This window comes from Rhamphochromis sp. 'chilingali', assembly GCF_963969265.1.
Source record: "Rhamphochromis sp. 'chilingali' genome assembly, chromosome: 18".
Taxonomy (NCBI): Eukaryota; Metazoa; Chordata; class Actinopteri; order Cichliformes; family Cichlidae; genus Rhamphochromis; species Rhamphochromis sp. 'chilingali'.
The window spans coordinates 31,881,924-31,894,247 of NC_137945.1; positions in this window are offsets into that span (position 1 = coordinate 31,881,924).

Below are 12,324 nucleotides of genomic sequence, written 5' to 3' on the forward strand. Positions count from 1 at the left end.
ATGTTCATTGGCTTGAAACCAGCTATGGTAAGCTGGACTGCTTCAAGTTAGCGAATGGTATAATTTCATCTGTTTCTGAAGAGCCAGTAGGAGTGGTGTTGGTGCGAAACTTATCCTGCTGCACAACAGCAAAGGCATTATTAAATCCTCTGGAACTTATATAATATTTGATAGTAGTTAAAACAGCTACAGCCTTTGAAAATGAAATCCATACTGGAGGAAGCTTTCTGTTTTTTCCTTAGAGGGGCCTCACTATTCTGCTTTGTCAGCTTGTGTTTTTATTTTCAGTACCTACTAGGATAGATTTCCATTAGTCATAGTTCAAAATTATATTTCCTAATTTTATAATGGCCCACAGTTATCCTCTACAAACCTGAACAAGCAGCAAGGCTGAAAGGATCAAGCTTTGGTTATAAAGCGTGTTCCTTTGTTATTTCTGGAACAATTTCTGTAATCCAGCAAACTGTATGCTGAGTAGAACACCGGCATGGCTGTGGGTCAAGAGGTTGATCAGGTTCTTCTAATGGGCAAGCTGATGGTTTGGTCCCTGTGTTCCAACAGTCTTGTTGTAGTGCCCTTGGGCAAGATTCTGGACCCAAATTGCTCTCGATGCTTCTGTGTGTGAAGTTAAAACTACATCTCTGTAAGAAGTAGTAGTAGAAAAGGTGCAGACTCCAGGTTATTTTCCCCAAGTGCTCACTTAGAAAAGATAAGATAAGATAAGATAAGATAGAACTTTATTAATCCCTCGGGTGGGTTCCTCTGGGAAATTCGACTTCCAAAAAGCACAGCAACGACCGAAGTTACAGTTACAGAATTGTTATATATATATGTGTGTGTGTGTGTGTATATATATATATACACACACACACACACACATATATAAATACAGAGACAAATATAAATAAAATATACAAAGGGGATAAATAGAATAAATAGGAATAAAAAATAAAAATACAAGTGAATTGCACATTTCAAGTATTGAGTCTATTGCACTGTTGACTATTTACAAAAAGTATTGCACAAGGTATTGCACAGTGAGGTGAAGAGGCACTACAGCTTAGTTGTTCCCCCCTCCTTTGTCCTCCTGTTTCCCCTCCCTCTCCCCTCCAGAGAGGAGTTAAACAGTTTGATGGCGTGTGGGACAAAGGAGTTTTTAAGTCTGTTAGTTCTTGTCTTGGGGAGAAGCAACCTGTCACTGAACAGACTCTTCTGATTGTTTATGGCCGTGTGCAGAGGATGCCCAGCATTGTTCATAAAAATGTATCCAAAAATGTAAAAAAATGTATCCAAGAATCAGTCCATTTACCAACATCTGCATTGAATCAAAGTAACAAAGAATATTAATTACGAGTCCTGCACAGTCTCAGTGCATCTATAAAATGTCTGAAGAAAAACTAAAAAAGCCACCATAACCCTGTACTTGGAATCTCCTCTACTTTACAAAAGCTGGGAGTCAAAACAAGTCAGCCGCTCGCTCGACGTCTCGACTGAGTCATTGTCTTTAAAAAAAAAAAGTTAGGCTAGCTTTAATGATGCATTTTATGACATATTTCAAAGCAAAACAAATGCAAGTCTACATTTCATTTCTCATCCGAAAGGTTTAGCATTGTGATGGCCAAACCCGTGGCCACACTCTAAAGTCGGTAACTTTTGTATTTTCTTCATTTTGAACATAGTAATACATTTTAGTTGCCAATAACTTCATTGATTGGTTTGGATACATTTGTTCTATTTGTAAGCGCGCACATTTAGTTTACTTATGTATTCATACTACTTCATTTCTTTGCTTTCTGACTAACCTTTGTCTTTTTATTTCTTACCTGCCATCATCCCTGGGAGTTGCTGGACAAAAGATGGTAGCCAGGGTTTGAAACCATTAAATACAAAGGAAGATAATTGGACCACACCACCACTTCCTGCTGAAGGGGGGAATGTGTGTTTTCTTTATTTTAAAAACAAAGTATTTGTATTTAATTAAATATTTGAGTTTAGGGTTTAATGGGGTTTTTGATTTTCTTCTTTAGTGTTTAGTTTATTAACAAACTAGATTGTACTGCATCGTTTGTGATTTATGATTGTGTTTGTTTGTTACCCCTCATGTGTCACAATGGTCTGATCAGCCATTATATATACCCTTGTATGTCATTTCATGTTTAGGTCAATTATGTATGTTTGAGCAGTCATTTGGTTTGTTAAGTTTGCAGTTGTTGCCTGAGTTCAGTTTTGTTTCTTTGACCTCTTTTATGAGCTCAACATTTATTAGTCTTGTAAATCTAATTTTTGGGGGTTAAATAGATGGAAACTATATTTTTCTAATAATTCCTGGGCTCCTCCTGTTTTTCAACTCGGTCCATCACATGTGGTGTCAGGAGTGGGATCCTTCAGTTGAGGAGACAGGATTTTTTTTTGCATTTTTCTGCCCTTTTTTCTCCCCTGACAAACTTTTTGAGCCATGCAGAATGCTGTGTGCCCAAAGAGAGGAAATAAAATGGAGGCCAAAGAGGCCTTGCCAGAGAGGGAGAAGGAGATGGAAGAAGGAATTTCAGTTGTGGCTGGAGACACTGAAGGAGAGGATACCAGGGAGCCAACTCTGCTTGATATTGCTGGGATTCTTCAGGCTTTCATGGGACAACAGGAAGTTCAAGATAAAAAGCGGAGAGAGGATGCTATACTGCAAGAACAGCGTTTTAAGAGTTTGCAACACCAGTTTCGGCTTTTGCAAATGGAAGTGCAGGCCAGAACCACCCCAATTCCAGAGCCCACATCAACTGATCCAGAGCCTGTTGAAACTTCAGCTGATTATCAGACACAAGCAGCATCTCAGCATGAGTGTTCTGGCTCAGCCTCCATATTAACAGGTCAGTCTGTGCATATTCATCATCCTAAACTGGAGAAACTAGCTGTTGAAGATGATGTTGAACATTTTCTGACCACTTTTGAGAGAATTGCAGCTGCTTGTTGCTGGCCAGAGTCAGACTGGATTTTTCACCTCATTCCTCTTCTCACTGGTAAGGCTCGAAGTGCCTATGTTAATATGGATGTGGATGACTCACTGCAATATGATAAGGTAAAAGCTGCCATTTTGCAAAAATATGATATAAACCCAGAAACATACAGGCAAAGATTTCGCTGTCTTGAAGTTTTTGATGAGAGTCCCAAGGAACTGTATGCAAGACTGAAAGAACTTTATGAAAAATGGATTCAGCCGAAAAACAGAACTGTAAAAGAAGTTGGTGAAATTATTATCTTGGAGCAGTTTTTAAGAATGCTGTGTCCTGAGCTTCAGGTCTGGATTAAGGAGCATAATCCAAAGTCTGCTGCAGAGGCCGCCATCCTGGCTGATGTGTTTGTAGCTGCCCGAAGTAAGAGTCAGCCATGGAGCAACAGTGCATGGAAGGCTGCCAGAGATTCACGTCGGTCGCAACCCCCTCAGCATCCTCAGAGGTCAGCGATGGGTGTGGGCAAGCCCTTTACAAGGGAAAAGCAGCCTCTGAATACCTCGAAGCCAGGTAAAAGGCCGCCAGTGTGCTACCTTTGTGGACAGGAAGGTCACACTAAGCCCATGTGTCCTAATAATCAAAGCAAATTATCTCAGATGTGTTTTGTGCCTCACCAGAATGTGGATATTAAATCTGAGAGAAAGCAGTCAAATAAAATCACCACAGTTAGGATTAATGGACAAGAAATTAATGCTTTAATAGACACTGGCAGCACACAGACTCTGGTACACAGGAAATATGTGTCAAAAGACTACACATGCCCCTCTGAAACCATATCAGTTTGCTGTATACATGGTGATGAAAGACCATACCCTACTGCTGATCTGTTTATTGAAGTGCAGGGGACACCCTATCTGTTAAAGGTTGGTGTAGCTGATAATCTGCCCTATCCTGTAGTTCTTGGGGAGGATCTGCCAGTCATCTATGATTTGTTGAGAGAAGTGCAAGAGTGCAATGTTGCTATAACAAGGGCTCAAACTAAAAATCAGGATGAGCATTATGCAACCCTCAGTGCTTTACCCTTCTTTGAGGCTGAACTAGAGACAGATCCCGGGACGTCTCGGAAGCCACGCAGTCAAAGAAGACGTGAAAAATTTCAACACACTGTTGGAAAGACATCAGTTCAGGCTGCTCCAGATATGCCTTTAGGTTTTTCAGTACCCACGAACATCAGACAAATGCAGCAGGCTGATCCAACTTTGTCTGCCATGTTGCTGAGGGCTAAGGAAAAGGACTCTGTTGAATCTGACACAAATAAAGAGCTGTACATTTTGCAAGATGGCATTTTATACCACCAGCACGGCCAGGTTAAACAGTTAGTGGTCCCCAAAGTAGCCCATGAAACAGTGCTTACTTTGGGGCACTCCATTCCCTGGGCTGGCCACCTGGGGAAGCATAAAACCACCGCTCGCATCAAGCGATACTTTTTCTGGCCTGGCTTGCGCTTAGATGTTGCTATGTTTTGCAGGAGTTGTCCTCAATGTCAGAAGACTTCAATTAGAGTCCCCACCAAAGCACCACTCCAACCTCTCCCAATCATTGGTATACCATTTCAGCGTCTTGGCATGGACGTAGTTGGTCCTGTAGAAAAAAGCAAATCTGGAAATCGCTTTATGCTAGTCATTACAGACTATGCTAGTGTCATGATCCTGGGTCCTTTTGACCCAGCGTTTTGTGTTTTCTCTTCGCGATTTTGGTTCTGTTCTCTAATTGGTGTTTACCCTGTCCCCCCCCCGTGTGTTCCTGTTTTATTGTGAAGGTCTGCGTCTTATGTGAGTGTTTTCAGTTTGCCTCCCTGGTCTCGTCATGTTAATCACTCCCAGCTGTGTCTCCCACCTGTGTGTAATCTCCCTGTGTTCTCTGAGTGTATTTAAGTTGTATTTTCTGTCTTGGTAATCGCTGGTTCGTCTGTGTTGTTTCCCCTCGGTCTCCCTGTATGTATTTCTCCGGACCTCCCTGCATCCTCATTCTGGTTTGTCTTATTAGTTTACCCAGTTTAGGTTTCCGGTTTCATGTTTTGTCGCCACCGCTGTTTGTACTCACACCCCTGTAAATAAACACTCATCTGCACCAGAGCTGCCGCATTTTGGGTCCTATTTCATATTCCACACGGCTTGCCCCGGCAAACCGTGACAGCTACGAGGTATCCTGAAGTCTTTCCATTAAAAAACTGTTAAAGCAAAAACTGTAGCTTCCTCATTGATTCAACTGTTCTCAAGGGTTGGATTCCCACAGGAGATTTTAACTGACCAGGGCACTAATTTTATGTCCACACTGTTGAAAGAGGTCTATAAGCTGTTAGGCATCAGGAGTGTGCGGACAACCCCTTATCACCCGCAGACAGATGGACTGACGGAGCGCTTCAACCAAACTCTCAAACAAATGCTCCGAAAGTTTGTCAATGATACGGGGTCTGATTGGGACCAGTGGCTGCCATACCTCCTTTTTGCCTACAGGGAAGTTCCTCAAGCCTCCACTGGCTTCCCCATTTGAGCTTCTTTATGGCCATGAGGTGAGAGGCCCATTGACCCTGCTAAAGGACTCATGGGAGGGAGAGCAAGGTAAAGAGGAATCGGTCAATGTTATTTCATATGTCATTCATATGAGAGAAAAGCTTCAGCAGATGAGTGAACTGGCTCAGTCATATGGCAGCTGCTCAGAGGCAACAAAAGACTTTGTTTGATAAAAAAGCTCGCCACAGGAGTTTTGTCCCTGGCCAGAAGGTTTTGGTAATGTTGCCAACTTCTGACAGCAAGTTGCTGGCAAAGTGGCAGGGACCCTTTGAAGTACAGAAGTACTTGGACCTACTACCTACAAAGTTTCTACACCAGGTCTCCAGCGAGGGAGTAGAGTGCTCCATGTTAACCTTCTTAAGGAATGGGTTCCACGCACTAAGAATAAAACAGAGGGTTTGCTTATTCACAGCGTGGATGAGGAGGAAGAAGTTAATGACTACTTGCCTTCAGTAACAGTCTCTGTCCTGGACCTGAGCCATCTCACCAGTGAGCAACAGTCTCAGGTAACACCTCTGATTAATTCAGACATATTTCAAAAGTACCCAGGTCGTACAAGTCTGGTGGAGCATGACATTGTTTTAAAACCTGATGCAGCTGTGAAGCGTATGAGTTACAGGATACCGGAACGCTTCCTGGTGGAGTTAAAGGAGGAGGTGGACCTCATGCTGTCTCTTGGAATCATCCAACCTTCAACAAGTGAGTGGTGCAACCCTGTTGTGTTGGCTCCGAAAAAGGATAGCACGATACGTTTCTGCATCGACTTCAGGTACCTCAATTCCATATCAAAATTTGACTCTTACCCGATGCCACGCATTGACGATCTCATTGAGCAGTTGGGGAAGGCAAAATATCTAACGACCGTTGATCTCTCAAAGGGATACTGGCAAGTACCTCTCACTAAGCAGTCTCAAGAGTTGAGAGCATTCCGTACTCCGTGGGGATTGTTCGAGTTCAGTCTTGCCATTTGGTCTGCATGGGGCCCCAGCAACATTTCAAAGGCTAATGGATAAGGTACTCTGTGGGCTCTCAGCATTCACCTGTGCATACCTTGATGATGTTGTTGTTTTCAGTGGAACTTGGGAAGAGCATGTGGATCACCTAAGAATCGTGCTGGATCGACTGTGTTCCGCAGGGCTTACCATCAATCCAGCAAAGTGTGCTCTTGCTAGGACTGAAGTCCAGTACCTCGGGTTTACTGTTGGAGGTGGGACAATTAAACCACAGGTTGACAAAATTAATGCAATTGCATCATGTCCTCTTCCACAAACCAGGAAACAGCTGCGATCCTTCCTCGGCATGGCTGCGTTCTACAACAGATTAATTCCCAACTTCTCAGCTAGAGCAGCCCCACTGACGGACAGGATTGGCTCAAGATGTCCCAATAAGATTCGGTGGACAGCTGAAGCCGTTGCAGCTTTCAAAGACCTTCGCCAGTCCCTGAGTAAGGACCCCGTTCTGCACTCACCAGATTTCACAAAAGACTTTACATTGCAGACTGATGCTTCTGAAAGAGGTTTGGGAGCAGTGCTTCTGCAGGGACCACCAGAGGATCGACATCCTGTCGCCTACATCAGCCGTAAGCTGCTACCAAGGGAGAGCCGCTACGCAACGGTTGAGAAGGAAGCCTTGGCCATTAAATGGGCACTTGACTCTTTCAAGTATTATTTGCTGGGAAGAGAATTCATCCTTCAAACTGACCACAAAGCCCTGCAGTGGCTGGAGAGAATGAAAGACATTAATGGGAGAATCACCAGGTGGTATCTGGCTATGCAGCCATACCGGTTTAAGGTTCACTATATCCCTGGTAAAGACAACACCATTGCTGATTACCTCTCTCGCTGCCTGATGGAAGATCCAGAAGTGGGGGGGGTGTGATGGCCAAACCCGTGGCCACACTCTAAAGTCGGTAACTTTTGTATTTTCTTCATTTTGAACATAGTAATACATTTTAGTTGCCAATAACTTCATTGATTGGTTTGGATACATTTGTTCTATTTGTAAGCGCGCACATTTAGTTTACTTATGTATTCATACTACTTCATTTCTTTGCTTTCTGACTAACCTTTGTCTTTTTATTTCTTACCTGCCATCATCACTGGGAGTTGCTGGACAAAAGATGGTAGCCAGGGTTTGAAACCATTAAATACAAAGGAAGATAATTGGACCACACCACCACTTCCTGCTGAAGGGGGGAATGTGTGTTTTCTTTATTTTAAAAACAAAGTATTTGTATTTAATTAAATATTTGAGTTTAGGGTTTAATGGGGTTTTTGATTTTCTTCTTTAGTGTTTAGTTTATTAACAAACTAGATTGTACTGCATCGTTTGTGATTTATGATTGTGTTTGTTTGTTACCCCTCATGTGTCACAATGGTCTGATCAGCCATTATATATACCCTTGTATGTCATTTCATGTTTAGGTCAATTATGTATGTTTGAGCAGTCATTTGGTTTGTTAAGTTTGCAGTCGTTGCCTGAGTTCAGTTTTGTTTCTTTGACCTCTTTTATGAGCTCAACATTTATTAGTCTTGTAAATCTAATTTTTGGGGGTTAAATAAATGGAAACTATATTTTTCTAATAATTCCTGGGCTCCTCCTGTTTTTCAACTCGGTCCATCACAAGCATACTGAGTCCTGGTCATCAGAAGGTTTGAATAGTTGTTATTCTGTCTCCACTGTCTCTGGAGATTTTTTCTGCTTTCTCATCTCTCTTTACTCTTTTAGCAAAGAAAGATGGGAAAGCAGCTGGGACATCAAGGGATACTAAAGATTCCAGAGAGGTTTTAGCTTGATTCATTTAGCGCTCCTGAAAGACACCTTTTGAAAGAGAAGGTATTATACCCCTCTGCAACCCCTAAATGCCTTGCAGTGGCACAGAGAGTTTTGGGTTGTTTCCTGGCCTTAACTGCTGTTCTGTGCACCTGCCCAGGTGAAAGCATGCCTGAAGTTGACTTTGGAGGGACACCATCTCATGCTAGTCATTGTCATGCTCTTCTGGCCATTATTTTCAGCTGTGAATATTTAATAGTTTGAAATAAAACTGTGCGGTATACAATAAAGCCCAAGTTTGTAACAGTTGCATTAAAGATTAGTTATAATTCCCAGCCTTTCCTCTTTCTCCTTAATAAGCACTGATAAAATATAAACTGAATAGAATTTATTCTATGATATAGAATAATAAGGCCAGTATTATAATACAGTAAATCAAAAGAATGAGAAAACATTTAAATATTGTGCATTGGGATGACAATTGTGGCCCATTTTGTGGTGGGTGTGCTGCAGATATAGACCTCAGGCACGTTTTGAAAGGTGTCTTTGAATCAATGAACTCATGCACTGCTGAGATACCTGCAGTATTCTCACCAGATGACCTCAAGCTGTCCTAGGCAGGCCTCACTACAATAACCAGATGAAAAGCAAATGGTAGTTGCACAGGCAGAAAAAGCCAGTCTGAAGGAAAAGGAATGACTGAGGTCTGGGCAATATAACACCATTTTTGTGCCAGCTTGCTTAAGGCAAGAAGAAGAGAAAGCTTAAAGGCAAAGTGGAGTAACACATCCAGAGTGATGCCAGGGCCCGAGAAGCTAGGCATCAACTTTTTTTTTAAGTTTGTGAGAAGGATGGGGATAACAAATACAAGAATAAAACTGGGTTTAACACAGTGATTCAAAAATATTTATAGTTTAGCATTTTTCCAACAAACACAGATGCAGACTTCCCCCTTAGAACAATGTCTGAGTGAAGAAGTCCTCATATGGCTCAGATTTAATTTGCTAAAGACTACTGCGGCCATTAAAAGATGTGGAAGCGGCCTGGTGACAAAGTATTTTCAGTGGGTGTTTGATTCTCTCTTCCTGTCTAGAGAAATGTGTCCATTTTGGGAACCGCAGACTTACATTCCTGCTTTTGACGTGGTTACGTTGGCTTAACACAACCTTCGGCGTGTGGTTTGCAGCTCATATTTGCAGTCTTGTGCCAAGAGATGGTAGATTGCTGTCTCTGGGTTGGGGTAGTGATAGTATTCCAAATGAAGGAGTTGAAGTATTCTCAGGAGTGATAGGAAGGTGGATCATGATGTTCAGCTGTGGACTGGAACAGCTGTAATGCAGGTATTGTACTGGACTGTTGTGGTGAAGTGAGAGCTAACCTGAAGGATTTTTACCAGTTAATCTACATTTAACTCTCATCCATTGTCAGGGGCTTTAAAGAATGAAGAAGAAGATGAGTTTCCTACTTCATAAACCGAGGAGGTTATATTCTTTGTAACGTTTACATGCATCTGTGTCATTCAAACTTGAGATTGAAAGGTTTAGAATGAATCCTGAAAACGCTTTTAGGGGTGTAGCATGGGGTTATATTAACAATAAAAATTCAAATTTGGATTACACCCACAAAGGTCTTCGATGTCAGCTGAATGAATTATAACTTTACGTATATTATAACTAATTATAACTAACTTCATAATGAAGAAACTATAATTCCTTTAAGCGTGGTGTATATTTTGAACATATAGAAGGCAACACAAATATTTAAAATATCAGGTCAAATCTGACCTTCAACTCAATCTACTGACCTTGAAGGAGAGGTCAGAGTGACAATAATGCTATAGACTGTAGGTTTTCTGACTGACAAGAACACTTTGGCATGAGGTTGTTTTTTAGTATAGTTGATTCATTTTATCTGAAGAGGTTGTAACAATTTGAATACATGCACAGTGTTTTTTGTGTTATTCTTTTTGGAAAACACAATAAATTTGTCATCAAAAACATTTTTCACCTGATACTAGGCAGCATGGCGGTTGCTCTATTAATGGTGGGACAGTGATTAGTACTGTTGCCTCACAGCAAGAAGGTGCTGGGTTCAAATCAACCATCTGGCCACGTTCTCCCCATGTCATGCAGTTAGTCGGGTTAGGTAAATTAGTGATTCTAAATTGCCCATAGATCTGAGTGTGAGTGCTTGTCTGTCTGTCTGTGTTACCCCTGCGACAGACTGACGACTTGTCCAGGGTGTAGGTGGGATAGGCTCCACCCCCAGGCTCCCCCTTCCTTCAACCCTGAGTTGAATAAGTGGATAAGAACAGATGGATAGACATCAAAATGGGTTTCAACAGGGCAAATAACAAAATCCTGCACTTTGGACTTGTTTTTACTCCACTACAAACTTCTTAAAGTACATTTAAAACAAACAAAGTTAATATATACAAAAATATAATAGCCTTAAAAGTAAATATTACTCAGAAAGTGCGCTGCCTTGGCAGAGTGTTGTACTTTCAAAATGCTCCTTGTTATTGTTCCCTTATGGTCATTATTTACAGTTGTCACTTACAGTCTAATTTCTTAGCACTATTCCACAGAGGCTGGAGAATCTTTTTTCTTTTTTTCATTGCACTGAGTTTCTCATTTTGGCCTGATGGATCACCTAATTTCTTCTTTTTCTTTAGTCTGTTATTCTTTTCTTGTTTTTCGTGTCAGCTTTGATGTCCAAACTTGTTTGGGGTTTTTTACAGTATTGTGAAGTTCCATTATTTCAGCCAAACGCTTACATTTATATATATATATATATATATATATATATATATATATATATATATATATATATATATATATATATATATACATATATATATATACATATATATATATATATATATATATATGTATATATATATGTATATATATATAATGTATATATATAATGTATATATATGTATATATATATATGTATGTATATATATGTATATATATATATGTATATATATGTATGTATATGTATGTATATATATGTATATATATATATGTATATATATGTATATATATATATGTATATATATATATGTATATATATATATATATATATATATATATATATATGTATATATATATATATGTATATATATGTATATATATATATATATATATATGTATATATATATATATATATGTATATATATATATATGTATATATGTATATATATATACGTATATATATATACGTATATATATATATATATATACGTATATATATATGTATATATATGTGTATATATATATATATATATATACGTATATATATATATATATGTGTATATATATAAAAAAAAAAAAAAACACCCAGCACGCCCCTGCGGGCGGTTTATCCTTCAAGCTCGGGTCCTCTACCAGAGGCCTGGGAGCTTGAGGGTCCTGCGCAGTATCTTAGCTGTTCCCAGGACTGCGCTCTTCTGGACAGAGATCTCCGATGTTATTCCCGGGATCTGCTGGAGCCACTCGCCTAGCTTGGGAGTCACCGCACCTAGTGCTCCGATTACCACGGGGACCACCGTTACCTTCACCCTCCACATCCTCTCGAGCTCTTCTCTGAGCCCTTGGTATTTCTCCAGCTTCTCGTGTTCCTTCTTCCTGATATTGCTGTCATTCGGAACCGCTACATCGATCACTACGGCCGTCTTCTTCTGTTTGTCTACCACCACTATGTCCGGTTGGTTAGCCACCACCATTTTGTCCGTCTGTATCTGGAAGTCCCACAGGATCTTAGCTCGGTCATTCTCCACCACCCTTGGGGGCATCTCCCATTTTGACCTCGGGACTTCTAGGTTATACTCGGCACAGATGTTCCTGTACACTATGCCGGCCACTTGGTTATGGCGTTCCATGTATGCCTTGCCTGCTAGCATCTTGCACCCTGCTGTTATGTGCTGGATTGTCTCTGGGGCATCTTTACACAGCCTGCACCTGGGGTCTTGCCTGGTGTGATAGACCCCAGCCTCTATGGATCTTGTACTCAGAGCTTGTTCTTGTGCTGCC